Source organism: Carcharodon carcharias, chromosome 18 (genome assembly GCF_017639515.1).
Source record: "Carcharodon carcharias isolate sCarCar2 chromosome 18, sCarCar2.pri, whole genome shotgun sequence".
NCBI lineage: Eukaryota > Metazoa > Chordata > Chondrichthyes > Lamniformes > Lamnidae > Carcharodon > Carcharodon carcharias.
This window is the reverse complement of record NC_054484.1, coordinates 12,743,246-12,759,683: the sequence shown is the minus strand read 5'-3', so window position 1 is coordinate 12,759,683 and position 16,438 is coordinate 12,743,246. Positions and strand designations below refer to the sequence as shown.

At 43.9% G+C, this 16,438-nt stretch overlaps 1 long non-coding RNA gene across 2 annotated transcripts in view; it reads right to left on the bottom strand.

Annotated features, from left to right (window-relative positions):
• The window catches only part of LOC121290319, a 424,761-nt gene that overhangs the window by 124,710 nt on the left and 283,613 nt on the right, over nucleotides 1-16,438 (bottom strand). For both annotated transcript variants that reach the window (XR_005945767.1, XR_005945768.1), the window contains one exon: nucleotides 3,007-3,075. This is a non-coding gene — a long non-coding RNA (uncharacterized LOC121290319). The remainder of the gene's footprint in view (nucleotides 1-3,006; nucleotides 3,076-16,438) is intronic.

Sequence of the window (16,438 nt, the reverse complement as noted above, 5' to 3'; positions counted from 1 at the left end):
TGACAGCTCCAATGAGTTTATCCACTTTTTACACACATTCATGTCTACTTTGAACAATCCATACGGCACTTGACCTCTCCCAAAGGGCACCTTATCTCGTCCAAAGGTGTTTATGGACCTATCCAAAAGGGTACCTTACCAGGTACAGCACGGGGTTAGATACAGAATAAAGCTCCCTCTACACTGTCCCCATCAAGCGCTCCCAGGGCAGATACAGCACGGGTTAGAATACAGCTACACTGTCCTATCAAACACTTCCAGGGCAGGTACAGCATGGGGTTAGGTACAAAGTAAAGATCCATCTACACTGTCCCATCAAACATTCCCAGGACAGGTACAGAACGATTTAGATACAGAGTAAAGCTCCCTCTACACTGTCCCATCAAACATTCTCAGGGCAGGTACAGCATGGGGTTAGATACAGAGTAAAGCTCTCTCTACACAGTCCCATCAAACACTCCCAGGACAGGTACAGCACGGGGTTAGATACAGAGTAAAGCTCTCTCTACACTGTCCCCATCAAACATTCCCAGGGCAGGTACAGCACGGGGTTAGATACAGAGTAAAGCTCCCTCTACACTGTCCCCATCAAACACTCCCAGGACAGGTACAGCACGGGGTTAGATACAGAGTAAAGCTCCCTCTACACCGTCCCCATCAAACACTCCCAGGACAGGTACAGCACGGGGTTAGATACAGAGTAAAGCTCCCTCTACACTGTCCCCATCAAACACTCCCAGGACAGGTACAGCATGGGTTAGAATACAGAGTAAAGCTCTCTCTACACTGTCCCATCAAACACTCCCAGGGCAGGTACAGCATGGGGTTAGATACAGAGTAAAGCTCCCTCTACACCGTCCCCATCAAACACTCCCAGGACAGGTACAGCACGGGGTTAGATACAGAGTAAAGCTGCCTCTACACCGTCCCCATCAAACACGCCCAGGACAGGTACAGCACGGGGTTAGATACAGAGTAAAGCTCCCTCTACACTGTCCCCATCAAACACTCCCAGGACAGGTATAGCACGGGTTAGATTCAGAGTAAAGCTCCCTCTACACTGTCCCCATCAAACACTCCCAGGACAGGTACAGCATGGGTTAGAATACAGAGTAAAGCTCTCTCTACACTGTCCCATCAAACACTCCCAGGGCAGGTACAGCATGGGGTTAGATACAGAGTAAAGCTCCCTCTACACCGTCTCCATCAAGCACTCCCAGGGCAGGTACAGCACAGGTTAGATACAGAGTAAAGCTCCCTCTACACTGTCCCCATCAAACACTCCCAGGACAGGTACAGCACGTGGTTAGATACAGAGTAAAGCTCCCTCTACACTGTCCCCATCAAACAATCCCAGGACAGGTACAGTTTGGGGTTAGATACAGAGTAAAGCTCCCTCTACACTGTCCCCATCAAACACTCCCAGGACAGGTACAGCACGTGGTTAGATACAGAGTAAATCTCCCTCTACACCGTCCCCATCAAACACTCACAGGACAGGTACAGCACGGGGTTAGATACAGAGTAAAGCTCCCTCTACACTGTCCCCATCAAACAATCCCAGGACAGGTACAGCTCGGGTTAGAATACAGCTACACTCTCCTATCAAACACTCCCAGGTTCTCCCGTATTAGGTATTAACCATGGCTCTGTGGGTAATAACTTGCTTCTAAGTGAGAAGGTTATGGATGCAAGTCCCACTCTAGGGACTTGAGCAAATCACCTAGGCTGGCACTCCCAGAGCAGTACTAAGGGAGTGCTGCACTGTTGGAGGTGCTATATCTTGGATGAAAAGCTAAACAGAGACCTTACCTCTCCTCTCAGCTGGAAATAAATGAACTCATAGCATTTTTGGGAGAAGGGCAGAAATTGTGTCCTACATTACATTCTTCGCTCAGTTTTTTAAAATTTGAGTTTTCTGGTTAATGGTTCTGTTGAAATGGTGTTTGTTGAATATGTTGTACAATACAATTTCGACCTACAGCCATCTGATAAAGTCCATTTGTTCCGCTTACCCTGGTGAGGTGGACCTATCAGATCTTCAGTTTCTACAGGACCCTGGTTGACCACTAGCAAAGCAAGCCTTGAGATTCAGACTTTAATGGCCATTTATAAGAACATAAGAAATAGGAGTAGGCCATTCGGCCCCTCGAGCCTGCCCTGTCATTCAATAAGATTATGGCTGATCTGCCCAGGCCTCAAATCCTCTTTCGTGACAGCTCAGCATAGCCCTCAACTCCCCGATATTTTAAAAATCTATCTACTTCCTCTTTAAGTACCTTCAGTGATCTAGCCTCCACAACTCTCTGGGGTAGAGAATTCCAGACATTCCCGACCCTTTGAGAAATTTCAGTTTTAAATGAGTGTCACCTTATTCTGTAACTATGTCCCCTAGTTCAAGACTCCCCCCACTAGTGGAAACATCTTTGCAACATCTACCCTGTCATACCCCTCAGAATCTTCTACGTTTCAATAAGATCCCTCATTCTTCTAAACTCTGATGAATAAAGGCCTAACCTGTTTAAGCTGTTCTTGATAAGTCAACCCCTTCATCCCAGGAATCAGCTTAATGAATCTCTTTTGAAGTGCCTCCAATGCCAGTATACCCTTTCTTAAATATGGGGACGAAAACTGCACACGGTACTCCGGGTGCAGCATGTCAGGATGTGAATGCTACTGCCAGGGTAGGCTTAGCCAGTTCCTCTTGCTGCTCCCACAGATGCCCCAGCTCACTTCTGTCATCACCTGTCCAGTCCTGGACTTGATATAAGGTGGCAACCCTGAACAGAGAGACCATCAAATGATCGAAAGCAAAATACCTGGCCCTTCCATCGCTGCAGAATCAATATTGGCATTTCCTTTTGCACAATCTATGCTGGGGTAAGTTTTGGAGATAAAATGCTTTTCTAAATATTCACATGCAAGGGTGGCTTTCCCTTTCACCATATTCTGGGAAGAAAAATGAATCATTTTCAGTATTTTTTTTTGTGTATTGAGAGCACTCACCAGCAGCCTGTTGCCTTGAGAGACAGTAAGCAAAGCTACAGCCAGCAATCGTTCAGCAGCCAACAGTTCCTGCAGGGAAAGAAAAGGGAGAAGAGGTCAGATGTGATTGGCTTTGATGTGCAGAACTTCGACAGCTACTACCCTAGGAGTTCAATTCGAGACTTTAGTGAGTGACAGTATTGTGTCAAGCCTAAAAGACCCAATTCCCCATGTTTAGTACGGCAGTAGGGGTGCAACAATCAGCCTCAGTGACCCTGGGCTGAGAGGGGAACTGGAATATTAGGAACAGGAGGAGGCCATTCAGCTCCTCGATCCCTCTCCGCTATTCAATTAATTCATGGCTGATCTGTATCTCAACCACAATAATCCACCTTAGCTCCACCTCGCTTGACACCCTTCGCCTGACAAAATCAATCTCAGTCTTGAAAGTTCCCATTGTCCCCAGTACCCACAGCCTTTCTGGGGGCAGAATTTCAGATTCTCACAAGGTATTCTCTTAAATATGGAAGATTAAGGTGTAATCTAATTGAGCTGTTGAAGATGATAAAAGCATTTGATAGGGTCGATATGAGAGAAACTATTTCCTCTGATTGGACGGCGTGAGGGGGCTCCATGGTGGAGCATAACCTTAAAATTAGAGCTTTAGGCAGCTCAAGGGTGGCGTTTGGAAGCACTCCTTCACACAGATGCTAATGGAAATCCTGGAACTCCCTTCCCAAAACCACTATTAAGGTTGGGAAGGTTGATTAAAAATTTCAAAATGGGGAATAATAGATTTTTGTTAGGCAAGGATATTAGGGGGCATGAAACCAAGGTGGGCAGATAGACTAAAGGTGCAGATCCACTATGATCTAATTGAATGGCAGAACTGGCTTGAGGGGCTGAATGGTCCACTCCTGTTCTAAAGTTAGCATTTATGCAATAAAACCAAGGCCTTGTCAGGAACTCCTAAAAGTTGCCTTTGGATACAGTGCTTAACATAACTGCCCTAACGACTTGGGCTGGAGCCAGTAGGTGGCGAGGTCTAATTCAACAGGCCTCTGTTTGATCTCTCTCTTGCATTCTTATTCCCCAACCCCGGATTTACCTATTCATCCTCAGTTTGAGTTTGTATCCCCCATTCCTGAACAATTACCTTGATTTTTATAAATATACTACACACCCTTGTCTCATGACTTCAGCTATTGAAATATTTTACACCAAGCTGAATAAATGCAATGGTTTGTGACATTGCAAAAGAAGGCCCAAAATAGCCTCTGTGTCCACTGAAAACTTGGCTACGACTCGTGTTTTTGACACTTGGCTGAGTCTTCACACTTATAAAGTCTGGAACCCAAATGTAAACCAAGTACCACAAGTCTTTTTAAATAGCAGGTCTGTTTTTTAAATAGAAGTCAGTTTCTCTTTTTAAATAAAAGCCTGTTGTTTTTAAATAGAGTTTGTTTTTCCCACTTCTGTATCTTGAGGTTTTGTGGGGCAATTTTGGGCATGAAGGGGTTTAAAATGAGTAAAGGAATATTGACCAGCTGTGAGGATGACTGTAGAATTGAACCCACAATCTCATACTTGCTCCACCTCAAGCCTCAAGTTACCAACTCTGGCTGGGCTTGTCTCTGGAGGCATCATCATCCTGTTTCCAACTATCCTGTCCAGACAAACCGCTAATATAATTAATAAAGCGCTCAAGAGAAGTGAAAGAAAGGCACAATTTTTTCTTAATGCCCTTATGATTTTTCTGCCTGGATTTGGCTACAGTGGTGTCCGGGAAATTAATCCACAATTTCTGGAGACTCCAGGGCAATCCTGGAGGGTTGGTAACCCTAGTAGCCTCAGCTGTTGAGTTTTGGATCAGAACAAGACTGGCAACCTCAAATATCACTATTGTGGTGTCCCAAGGATTTCCGAAACCTTCACTCTTCCTACCACAATGTAGCGTGTCTGCGTGCTTTGTCTGTTTGTTTATGTATATGCACATCTGACTCCTGGTCTGCATGTATACTTGAATATATTAGTACATAACAGCAATGGCAGGTGGCAAAGGTCCATCCGATCCATCCAGCCTGTTGCACACAACCGAGATGCCTTGTGCATCACAATGGATACAGTACACTGGCCGCCAGTGCTGCCTGTAAAATGTTGCTGCACACAACGAGTTTTTTTTTTAAATGCGCATTTTCTTTAGAGTTCTTTGTGCAGCTGTCCCACATGGAGCAGCTTTCAACACAATACAAGGCCTGCATGGTGTCTACCAGACTACGGTCTGACCGCGCATGTGTGCAGCATAGCGGGATCAGTGTAGCCAGGTCTTTGTTGACTTTGCGGGAACACGATGGACCGAATGGCCTCCTTCGTAAACGTCTGTGAGTCTAACTTTTCTCCCTGCCCCCAATGCATTCCTGGGGCAGCAGGAAAATCAGGTTAAAAGCCCAGGCCAATTCGGGGGAGAAAGCTCTCTCTGATTCCTTTAGACAATATAAGACCATAAGGCATGGGAGCAGAAATTAGGCCATTCGGCCCATCGAGTCTGCTCTGCCATTCAATCATGGCTGATAAGTTTCTCAAACCCCATCCTCCCGCCTTCTCCCCGTAACCTTTGATCCCCTTACCAATCAAGAACCTATCTCTCTCAGATATGTCTCCATGTGCTTGCATCTTTTATAGTAACATGTTAATAAACTCCATAAAAGTTGCAAGGTCTGGATGGTGAGCCATTTCCCTGGTCTTTTCTTGCGCTCAATGTTAGCAACAGATTACCTACGTATGAATCCTTGGACATTCTCAAGGCAGTGTTATTGGGCATTAGGAACATAGGGAAAAATTCTCCCCCTATCATCTCCCCCACTGCGGTTGCAGGGGGAGGTGCGGGGTGCGGGGTGCAGGACCAGGCGCATGCGGGTGCGCATTTTACATGGGTGGGCCAATTAAGGCCCCACCAGCATGACGTCTGCCAGGGAGTGCTGTGCAGTCCCTGTGCAGGCAATGGGGGGATTCCCTCAGCGAGAGTGCGCTCCTTCACGCATGCAATAGAGCGCACTGATCTCCCTGAGGCTAAGCGCTGCCTCAGGGAGATCGGCTCCAAATTAAAAATCGTTAAACAAACGATAGAAAGCTTTCCCTGACATGTACCCTCATGTGATACTGTCACATGAGTTGGGACATGTCCATCACTTTTATTGAAACTTTTATTAAAAATTTAAATACCCTCATGAAGCCTCATCCCGCCCGTGGATGAGGGTTCATGCTTTTTCTGAAGCCCGCCAGGGTTCCCGGCCTGCACGCCAACCCGAAGCTTGGATGGGCAGGTCCATTAATGATGTTAATTATTTTTCCGATGGCCTCATTAGGCCATTGACAGGTCGGTGGGCGCACAGCTGACTCGACTGCGCTCCCACCGACCTGAAAATGGAAATGACGTGGGGTGACGTTGGGAGTTTCACCCGACGCCATCCCACGTCACTTAACACATTGACGAGCGGGCCCCACCCCCACTCGCCGACCGGATGATCCTGCCTACAGAAACATAGAAAATAGAAGCAGGGGTAGGTCAGCCAGCTCCCCGAGCCTGCCCTGCCATTCAATATGATCATGGCTGATCTCCTATCTCAACCCTGTGCTCCCTATAGCCCTTGCCTCTTTTCGAGTCCAGTAATCTATCTATTTTCTTCTTAAATATATTCAATGACTTGGCCTCCACAGTCTTCTGTGGTAGAGAATCCCACAGGTTCACCACCCTCTGAATGAATAAATTTCTCCTCATCTCAGTCCTAAATGGCTATCCCGTATCCTGAGACTGTGACCCCTTGTTCTTGACCCCCCTGCAGCCAGAGGAAATATCATCCCTGCATCCAGTCTGTCCATCCCTGTCAGAATTTTAGATGCTTCAATGAGATCCCCTCTCCTTCTTCTGAACTCCAGTGATTACAAGCCTAGTCAGCCCAATCTCTCCTCATACACAATCCTGCCATCCCAGGAATTACATCTGCTATTCTTTATTAGAACAGTAATAAAAAGTCAAATCTTGCTGGAAAAATAATGGCATGTTAATAAGAAAATCTTCCAGCTAATTCAGAGGATTAAGAGATGCACAGTTCAGTTACGAATCTCCAGAACTGACTGATCAGTTGATGTTTCTCCATTCTTTGCTTCGTACGAGTGGTACCTCGCCTTTCTCTTCCTAATTATTTTTAACAACTTGCTGGATTTTAATGGGATAATTGTTATCCCATTAAACTCACCACAGAAAGTTAAGGCTTATAATTAAGAGCGTATGATAATCGCTATTGGAACTCCAATTAACGTCTCACACAGAAATAAAATAATTTAAACTGCTCAGTCTCATTCATGCAGGTAGTAAAGTTTTAGGGAATATTAAAAAGTTATGTTTTTAATATTTGTTCTAACTTTTCCTTTCTTTTTTCTCTCTGAATTCAATCTTTCTTTTCCTCTCCATTTCCCTTTCAGCACCTGGTTCATCACTGATTCATCCTCCTTCTCCTTTATTCTTCCGTCTTGTTCTCTATCTTTAAATCTTATTGGTTAATGAGATAGACTGTTGGTCCCACCATTCACCAAGGTGTCAAGTGCCCTATTGTCCTAATTGTGTTTTTATCAGCTTGCATTTTTACTATGCCATGGTGCAGTAACATTTTGAGCTGAAGGGTTTTGGAAGATGTCAAGCTAATATGCACGCAAGAATTGGGTCCAAAATGTCCAATACATTCAAGAATAACATAATTACTGCATCAACACACCAGCAATGTTACGACCCAGTCCTTTACCTTCCATGCACAACAACTGACACTATTATAGACAGGCAGATTCAGTTGTCTGTGGCCTATAACAGTGGGGCCTAACCAGCTCAATGATCTTTTCCCACTGCTTTATTGTCTAATATACCTACAATAGGGGCATTAAGTCTACAGGGATTCAGTATTACAGAGACACACAGCCAGATGGACAAAGCTGGCTTATTGAGAGGTGCCGGTATCAGGCAACTTCTAGGCATCAGTGGTATAGCTGAGGCTTTGCACTCTATATACCTCCAACATAAAGAAGGCTACTGCTGGAAACTAGAAAGTCTTTCCATCAAATAGGGTACAGATATATCTTTCTTTCCAGTTATCTCTTTTTTTGTTTTTATTTCCACCTGAGTAATTGTGACATTTGTGAGCATTCCCCTTAGAGCAATGGAGACAAAGCTATCCCAGCATGCATAGCTGTCTTGAAAGCCCTCTATTAGAATTCTAGTGTCCATAACTTTTAAAGGAGAAATTTCACTGTAAATCTAAATGAGGTGATAGCCCCTCCTCCAATGAACTTTATTCATATGTGAACACCTTTTTTGAGAGAATAAACTTAAATTGCATGGTTCAGATTTAGAGATATGATAGCATAATGGTTCCATTATTGGTAGTAATCCAGAGGCCTGAATTAATAATCCATGAGTTCAAATCCTGCCATGGCAGTGGAGGAGTTTAAATTAAATTAAAGTTAGTACTCTATTAGTAAAGGCAACCATGAAACTGTAGTAAAAGGGTCTGGCACATACAGAGTCAATGTAGGAATGAGTACAGTACTACCCACACAATGATGTAAGGAGACACATGACCCAGACCCAGGGTCAGTGCAGTGTTGAGCAGAGACAGGTTAAGATCTAAACATGGAGATAGCTCCTTGCCTGTACCCTTTACTGTGTATATGTACATAGTTACAAATAGTTAATAAAGACTTACTGTTAACATACAAAAGAAAATGAAGACTTCTTTAACAGACACGTTCTGTAGCCATTCCAGCAGAAACTACCAGGTTGTTGTAAAAACCCATCTGGTTCACTAACAACCTTTAGGGAAGGAAATCTGTTGTCCTTACCTGGTCTGGCCTGCATGTGATTCCAGACCCACAGCAATGTGGTTCCCTCTTAACGGACCTTTGAAAAGGTCGAAGAAGCCACTCAGTTGTATTCAATGACAACCGGGGATAGACAATAAATGCTGCCCTTGCAAGTGGCCCCCACATCCCATAAATGAGTAAAATATAAATTGTGATACGCTGGCATGAGGGTGGGGGATTGTAATTTCCGTGTGAGCCACCTTCCAAGGAGGGAAAGTTTGTACGTGTGGCTTCGCGCTTAGTCTTTCAGTGTAAACAGCACAGGGTCATGCAGACAGGCGGATAAGTAGGACAATGACTCAACTGGGATTCCTTTGTTACAAAAGGTGATTCAGAAACAGAGACTGGACCAAAGGTTGCGTTAATGTAGCATCTTTAACAAAGGCCTAGGTCTTCCAAGGGGTGGCAATCATCATCAGCGCCGAGACGCTTTTTGCCAGGCCTTCTGAGCCTGGCTTCTCCAGGAATGTGGAGCACAGCATCCATTCGCGAGCTCCATCACAGCGTTGTAGAGCACATCCCCCTTTTTACAGCATTAGATGCAGTATGGTAAGTTTAAATGTCCAGTGTGAACAGGTGAATGGATGAATGCTCGTGAATGGGTAGGTTGGTAAGGTAGGTAAGTGTGTGAGGTAAGTGGGTAGGGCGGTGAGGTAACTAGGTAGGTGGGTAGAGTGACAGGTGAGTAGGGTTGCAAGTGGGTGACTGGCAGGTGGGTAAGCTGATAGATGGGTAGGGTGGCAGGTGGGTCCAGGGTGGGTAATCAGGTAGGGGGCTAGTCAGGCCAGGATGGGGGGAACAGTCAGTTCAGGCCGGGATGGGGTGGTGGTTGAGGGGGTCAGGAGGGTAATCGTGGGGTTAAGGGGGGGATGGTCAGTGTTAGTGATTGTTGGGGGGGGTATCAGTTCTGTAGTTACCCAGGAGTTAGACTAGGATTTTCCAGCCTCACATTTCCTGGATAACTATTAGTCCCATGAAACTTACTGAATTCTCCTGTTGTAGCTCAGAGTCAGACAGTTTTTTGGAGGGTCCCAGGGAGCAGGGGAATTGCCCACTAGAAATTCAAACTTCCTGGGCAATTCCCGCAGAGGTCAGCAAGTCAGGACATCCGATGATCCGGAGACCTGAAGATCTGGGCCATGTAAAATGTCCCAAGGTGCTTCACAGCAGCATTATCGAACAATCTTTCACCCCAATAAGTGGATCTGTAGTCACATGCAGGCCATGTCAGGTAAGGCTGGCAGGCCTCCATGAAGGCCATTACTGAACCAGACGGCTTTTTAAGGCTGCAATGATCTCTTTAGTCCTGCACATGCCTGTGTTTCTATATTTTCTTATTCCCTATCAGGTGTAAAAGCTCTACCTGACACTCTTAGTGCTTCCAACTCTTTCCAAATGGTGTTCCCTGATCTGTGAACCCGTCATCATGATGATCAGTCCAAACGCATTCATTTGTTTAATTCTCTGCCTGAAAGTCTTTTGTTACAATCTGCACGATTTCCCATGTGCTCTGCTCACAAACATTAGTTCCCATCAAAAATCCCACACTTCCTATTGACCAAATCTGACCACAGGAAGGAAATTCTGGAAAAGGATTGTCGTAGATGAACTCTTCAATCACTGGCTAAAGCATTAGAAACAATAGTCTATCCATCAGACCTCTCCGAACCAGGGAAAGTATCACACTGACAAGCACAGGCTAAACACCGATCATGTTTGCTTCTTATAAAGTATAATTATGCAGAACTTGACTAACACAGTTTAATTCCCATTGTTCCTTTGCATCTCATTGAAAGATATGAAATTCTAAAGGGGCTTGGCAGGATAGATGCTGGGAGGGTGCTTCTCCTGGCTGTGGAATCTAGAACAGTTTCAGAATGAGGGGTGAGCTTTTTAGGACTGAGATGAGGAGTTTTTTTTTAACTCAAAAGGTTGGAGGTCTTCGGAATTCTCGACAGCAGAGAGCTGTGAATGTTCATTCATCAATTATATTCAAGATGGTGACTGACAGACCTTTGAACAATAAAATTATTAAGAGATAGGTGTTACAAAGTTGATTTTCCAGGCAACTTTTCTTGGTAAACTATACTTACATGGCAGCAGCAGCAACTAAATGTGCGCATCAAACTCTATAACTAAAGAAGAACTCTCCCTAGAGGTTCACTGTGCTGCTAACTCATTGGTTTATGCAGATCATGTGATCTTGCAACACAAGATTATTTTTAAAGCTACAGTCCTACGTTTGTCCAAACTATAATTACCTACATTCCTCCTCCTTTAACTTTTCTGTACATTTTGTATTTACAAGGATATTTATCACATGGCATTACAAGCTGATCATGAAATTCATCAGGTCATGAAATTACAAGTTCAGTCTTTCAGGAGGTTTCCTGATCCGTGCGGAATGTCGCAGCTCCACGGCTTCCGATTCCTTGGCAGGAAACACATTCTCTGGAACTGCATTAGCATCAGGTACCTCATTAGGCGCAGGCAGTTCAGTGTCTCCCACTCCAACGGAGACATTGGGCATGTTTGTCTTTGGCTGAGCAACTTCAACAGGGACCACTGGGTCAGTAATGTTTACAGGTAGAACATCATTTTGTTGGGGTATCTCCCTTTTTCTCAAATGATCCACATGCTGACAGGTGATCTGGCCCTCCACTTCCACGTGGGACAACAATGGTCCAGTCACAGAGCTTATTTTACCAGCTAGCCACTTTAGTGGCCGAAATTCCTTACATATACCACTTCTCCGACAATACATTGTCACTCACGACTATGCAAATCGTGAATTGCTTTTTGGTCTCCACCCTCCCCTCCAAATTGGCAAGTATCAGGCTTAGTCTTGTCCGAAGACGGCACCTCATCAGTAATTCTACATCCTCTTCCTACGTGTCTTCTTCTTTTTCCCACAGAGTTTAGTCTCAGCCTTTTTTTTTACTTCACTGTCAGCCCGACTTCTCCCAGATGCAATCTTAACTTGTCTTAGTTCAGTAGTTGAGCTACGTATGACTTCATTGTCAACTCACATCTTGGAAAGTTCTACACCTTTTGCTTTCAAAGCCCCCTTGGCTTTCATTCAGCTGATTCTTCAGCTCTTCTGTCTCCTCCTTGTATCTGTTGGCTTCCTCCTGGAACCTTGAACCTTGCTGCGTCTTCTCTGTCAACTGCTTCTTCAGTTTGTTCAGAGTGACGTTAAATTCATCCTATCTCTCTTCGTAATTTTCCAGAGGTAGAAACTTTGACCTGAGGGATCCTTGTAGTGTGTGAAGGTCTCTCAGCAGGTTTTCCGTTTCTTTGCGAAGCTCACTCGCTTCATCTTGAATTCTGTCATTCAGCAGAGTCTCCTAGGGTTTCTTCTGCTGTTCTTCCATGTTGTTGTTTAAGACAGTCTTCATTTCTTCAGGTTACTGAATGGCTGCACACTCCTTTTTCAACCTGTTGTGGTCCTTAGACTCTCCAGGCTCTTTCTGAAGTGCTCTGCTTTGTTCCTTTTCCAAGACATGAACTCTTCCAGCTTCCTTTTGAAATCTCACTGGCCAATCAAGGTTAATTGCCCCTCAACCAATTTTGACCTAGAAGGCTTGGTCCTCTGCCTTCTAATACCATCACTGGTTGTTGTGCCAATTGGTGTCATTAATAAATAGTTACTCAGGTGATATCTTTTACCTGGATTTCTTCGCCTGTATATGTTTTCAACTTGGCGGAAGTTTGTTCCAAATTTAATTTTTGATCACCTTTATTTAAATATCTGAAAGTGTGTTCTCCTATTACAGTGGTAGAAGCACTCGTGTCTACTTCCATTTTTAAGAGTTTACCATTCACTTGCACTATGACAATAATTGGCTCTGTCTTTCATTCAACTTTCATGTTGAATAATGAATAAATGTCAGAATTGGCTGTTTCTGACTCTTCTACACTATAGACTTCATTGGACTTCATTTGTTGCCTGTTTAAATCTCACTTTCAATATGTGTCCATTTCTGTGACAAAAATAACACTCCACCTTTTTAAACTGCCAATCGTTAGAATGATTGTCTCCACATCGATGAAAAGTGGTTTTCAAATTTGCTGCTAAGCTGTTTCCTCTAAATTTTCGGCTAGCAAGTGCTGTTTCCTGCTTCGCGGCAGAGTTTCAGCTTTTTGTGCCACTTTCCGCTGACCGTTCCCGCCCAAATGGAGAACGGCACCATTTTGCGCACCTTGAATTGCTTGTGAATTCCTTATAGCGCTTTCCATCGTCAGCGCTATTTCTAACGCTTTCTTAAAATCAAGATTCACTTCAGCCAGCAATCTTCACTGAGTAGCATCCTCCTGCACGCCACATACCAAACGATCTCTGAGCTTGTCATTCAGGGTTTCACTGAAATCACAATATTCCGTTAGTTGTTTTAACTTTGCCACGTAGGTAACAATGGTCTCTCCTGGGGCTCTATCCTGCGAATTGAACCTCAACCTCTGCATTGTGACTGAGGGCTTGGGTTGAAAATGTCCCTCAATGAGGACTACTGAATTACGGGTGCTGGGAGCCATCAAGCTTTGAATTAAACTAGGTTTTGCTCCCACAAATACCCAGGAGAATTGCTCTCCTCTTTTCCACCCCCATGATTTCATTGGCTTGAAAGCTGAACACAAAATGTTCTATAAACTGAAACCAATCGTCTGTGGCTGGTTCAAAGGTATTGATTCTGCCAAATTGTGGCATCATGGATGAGTATATCTCCCTTTCTTTATAATTAACTTAGGTACTCACAATTGCTGGGCAATGGACAGTACCAGATCTGATTTATCCTCGTTGCCAGTTTGTTATAGAGTTGATTTTCCAGGCAATTTTTCTTGGTGGCAACATTGAACTTTATTTACAAGACAACAGCAGCAACTACATGTTTGCATTAAACTCTATAGCTAAAGAAGAACTCTCCCTCGAGGTTCCCCACGATGCTAACTCATTGGTTTACACAGATCATGTGATCTTACAATGCAGGATTATTCTTAAAGCTACAGTCCTACCAGTCCTACATTTATCCAAACTGTAATTACTACAATAGGGGATTGTGCAGAAAGGTGGAGTAAGGTGGAAAATCAGCAATGATCATATTGAATGGCGGAGCAGACTTCAAAGTCCTACTAGCCTCCTCCAACTTCTATTTCTTTTATGTTTATCTCTTAACTGTCGCTCTTAAACTGAAATATCAATAGTACCATTAAGATGATATTTTTCCATAATCTCACTGTTACGTTCATGGCTTCCTGATACACCAAAACAAGTTACTGATGTGATGTTCTCTCCCTGATCTCTCAATGCCTCCTCATCATCTACAATAACCAAGTTAGGAGAGTGATGGATTATCCGCCACTTTCCTGGATACGTGCAACTCAAGAAGCTCAACATCATCCTGGCTAATGTTGATGGCTTGATCAGTGCGGACTCAATATCCAACTTTCCATGTCTTAAGAACATGAGGGGAAACAACTTCTCCGTGTCTACCCTATCAAGCCCCTTCAGAATCTTGTATGTTTCAATGAGATCATTCTTCTAAATTCCATAGGGTAAAGACCCAATTTACTCAACATCTCAACCCAGGAACCTGTCTAGTAAACCTTTGCAATACCACCTCCAGTCCAAGTATATCCTTCCTTATATATGGAGATCAACACTGTGCACAGCAGTCCTGGTGTGGTCTCACCAAAGCCCCGTATAATTATGTTATCTGACGGCTGCAGTATATACCATCTACTGGATGCACTGCAGCACTCTTTAGAAACAACATGGATGCTTTTGGGAAAGTAAAGAGTCTCACCTGAATGGTTCCAGAGATGATGGGTTACAGCTATGTGGATAGACTAGAGAAGCTGAGGCTGTTCCCCTAAGAGCAGAAAAGGCTAAGCTGGGATTTGCTAGAAGTGTTCAAAAATTATGAAGGGCCTAGGCAGATGAGAAAAAGATGAGAAAACTGTTTCCAATGTCCGAAGGGTTGATGACCAGAGGGCACAAAGTTAAGGGAATTGGCAAAAGAGCCAGAGATGGCAGGAGCAAAATTATTTGAATGCAACGACTGGTTAGGATTTGGAATGCACTGTCTGATAGCGTGGTGGATACTGTTTCAATACTAGCCTTCAAGAGGGAATTGGACAAATACTTGAAGATGTATATACTACAGGCCCAGCCTAATTTTCTAGGGGCACGGATCCAAATCCCACCACAGCAACTGGTGGAATTTAAATTCAATTAATAAATATGGAATATAAAGCTAGTCTCAGTGACTATGAAAACTATCATCATTCGTTGTAAAAACTCATCTGATCCACTAATGTCCTTCAGGGTAGGAAATCTTCCAACCTTATCTGGTCTGGCTACATGTGACTCCAGACCCACAGCAATGACTCTTCTATCCTCAGTTCAACGGCTTTCAGGCATGGGCAACAAATACTGGCCTCGTGTGCAACACCCATAAGAATAAAGGAAAAAAGGATCAAAAATTGCAAGGATATGGGGAAGGAGCAGGGACTGGGACAAACTGGATTGCTCTTTGCAAGAACCAGTATAGATCTGATGGGTCAAGTGGCCTCAATCCTTCTTGCGCTTTTATATGGTACCATAACTCTCTAAATTAATTTCAATAGAATTTCCCTTCCATTAGATTTTAGCCACCAAGAAAGACAGGAGCAGCAATGTTGAAGGGACACCTTAAGTTCCAAGTTCCCCTCCAAATCATGCTCCGACTCGAAAGTGCATTGCGTTTCCTCCATCGTTCTTGAGTCAAAATCCTAGAATTTCCTACACCTAGAATTTCCTACACAAGACGACTTGACACTCCCATCTCAAGGTGACCAGAGATGGACAATTAAATGCAGTCCTTGCCAGCAACGGCCACATCAGAACAATCAATAATGAAACATTTTTAAGGTGTTACAATATGCGGCATAGTTACTAGCTTCTACAAAAAGTGCAATATAGGGATTCTTATCATCTGAAACAGGATAGATTTTCAGGCCCGTCAATCTTCTCTTATCCACAAAAGCCCCAAACCCAACTTCCTCAATCTTTCCTTGCAACTTAAATTCCTGATGTCCAAAAATGAAATACGAAGAAATCTGAGAGCTTTTTTCATTATCTCGGAGGATTAATCAAGTCAGACAGGAAATTTGTTTTGTTAAAGCCCTGGTTATGAAACAGGAAACAGATCTGAATGGGATAGAGGGGAATTCCTGGACCATTTCCTGAAACGTGCTCAGTAAGATATGGAAAGACAGTTCCAATTTTGAAACCTTCGATGCTTTTTAATCACACTTCATGTGTATAAAGGGTAAATTGTACTTGTTGATCTTCACTAGCTCTGGGTCCAAAAAAACCTTGAATTTAAAATTCCTATCCTTGTGTTCCAATCTTCCCAGGACATTGCCCGCCTCCTATCTCTGTAAGCACCTCCAGCTCTGCAACACTCGGAGAGCTTTGCATTCCTCTGACTGTGGCCCCTAGAACATCCACGATTTGAATTGTTCCATCATTGGTGGCTGTGCCCAAGCCCTAAGCTCTGAAACA